Raw genomic sequence first — 2,095 nt, forward strand, 5'->3', positions numbered from 1 at the left:
GAAGGGAGATACTTTTTTTTTTTTTCCGGTTGCTGGGCTGTAGCTGGTAGTTCCGTCTTCTGTCTTCTTCGTGTTAATGTCATCAATTTTTTTATCTTCTGCAGCCTGCAGGCATCAATTTCTTCTGCAATCAACGGAGGATGCCCAACTTCCAGCAACTTGTCTTGTCATCTAAACTTGCAAACCAAGTTTCAAAACTGGTTAAAAGACTAATCTGCCACAAAATTTAATTTTCATACAAAGTTTTTTGAAGGTGTCATCCAAACCCATCTTAAGATTGTTTTCTAATTGATATTTGCTATGTAAAAGTGATTTATGTGATCGGTTTAACAATAAGAGTCCCTTGCATAATGTCGAGATAGAACATGTAACTTTTTAAAGGTGACATGACTTGTCACCAAACCTTCGATAATTTTCGAAGAATGCTAGAAACGTCGGTTTATGAATTTCTCTATAAACTACTACCACCATGCATGATAACCAACCCAGTTGCAAAAAATCGTGAACAGGGTTTGGTGTGAATTTGTCGCCTTCGATTGCAAACGCTACAGAATCCATCGACAAGCATGACGCTGTGGTTCTTTGAATTTCCGCAGTTTGGTCGATTTTAGCTTGCACCGCCCCTTGGACGTGTTGAACCTGAAACTTACTGTCCACAAGGTGAATTTCGCTATTTATAAAAGGTGTGTGTTTCCTTGCCCTGTCCTGATTGTTTTACCAAGATTTTACAAGAACACATCCAAGTTGTGATGGAATTATAATTAAGTTGGTAGGTAAATCGATGTTTTCAGATCATGGGACCATCACCGGATCGACTTGGTCACTCGCTAATAAAAATTTATACGCACGACTGCTTCCTGGTCTTCCTTTTAAAGGCTACCAATCTCTTCAAATCCATCGCTTGCCCGTTCTCTTGTCGTCATGGGGAAGATGATAATCTCTTCTGCAGCAGATGAACCAGATTTTGCAGCAATCTGTGTAATTCTGATCGTTGCGTTGGTTGTCATGGCAATCTGCTTCTCTTCACCAAGTGGAATCCGTGTAACGGTGCGCTGCTGGCGTTGCGGTTGCCGTAGATGCTGCTGCTAGTTACTTCTTTCAGGGAAAACGAAGCTCTGTTTCATGATTCCTGCAATCTCGCGTCTGTACTTCGTCGTCAACAACCTGAAGCACTTATCCTTGTTCCTTGAATTTTCTTTTTCGTTCATGATTTTTCATAAGCAGGACGATTGTATGGAACAACACCGTCGATTCGAAAGTTGTTTGTGAAACTACCATTTACCAATCTGTGCATGTTTCGAAGAATGTAAGCAAAGGATTCGCTTCAAATGTTCAGTCTGTGTCTGCTGAAGTGTGATAAAACAAGCTGAAACACTAAGTTGGTGCTCGGCAGATCCTGATGAGATTATGCCAGGAGAGTTTCATTCTGGAGATCAAAGGCTTGGCCTCCTTCGATTTTAAACTCTTAATTTAACCCACCAAACAGGTGAATGGAGAACTTGTTGCCATTGTTCAGCTACGCACATGAAGCTTAATTCTGCGCTACAAAGTCTTTGAATCGGCTGTAAAGTTTGTCAGTTTAATTCCTGTGCATAACAAGAACATTTTGTTAGAAGGGCGTCTAAAGTTCAATATCATGGCATGCTTTCCTTGCTGCGTGGTTGACTTAAAAGTCTCCTCTATCTCTTCTCTTCAGGCTTATAAACAATTTTGTGTAGTTCTTTTGTAAGAGCCATAGACAGGTTTTCTTGTCAAATGAGGACAGGAAAGCCAACTACTGCTTCACGTTTCACTCGGCCTCCTTGTCCACCTAATGGTGTTATTTTGGAGCTCGGCGGAAAGGGTTGTTTTATTTAATATGTTTAAGGGGTCTGTCCTATGAAATTTGTGGTCGCTATCACAACCCAATGTGCTACTTTCACTCACTATAAAACCGCTTGGAAGCATGTCTCAGAGACGACGGCTACAGTTCGAAAGCATGTGCTATGTGAACTCAAGGGACGATGGGCACATGGGAGAAAGGGGGCGGGCTAGATCAGTAATCCTTCTACGATTAGCCTAGGGGAATGTATGTGATTGTTCTTTAGCGCTTTAT

At 41.3% G+C, this 2,095-nt stretch overlaps 1 long non-coding RNA gene across 1 annotated transcript; it reads left to right on the plus strand.

The window, feature by feature from the left end:
- The first annotated feature begins 480 nt into the window (after window positions 1-480).
- On the plus strand, window positions 481-1,335 carry LOC116263049 (uncharacterized). Its single transcript, XR_004174555.2, has 2 exons — window positions 481-683; window positions 792-1,335. It is a non-coding gene; the product is annotated as an uncharacterized LOC116263049 (long non-coding RNA).
- The last annotated feature ends 760 nt before the right edge of the window (window positions 1,336-2,095 follow it).

Source organism: Nymphaea colorata, chromosome 10, assembly GCF_008831285.2.
Source record: "Nymphaea colorata isolate Beijing-Zhang1983 chromosome 10, ASM883128v2, whole genome shotgun sequence".
Lineage (NCBI taxonomy): Eukaryota > Viridiplantae > Streptophyta > Magnoliopsida > Nymphaeales > Nymphaeaceae > Nymphaea > Nymphaea colorata.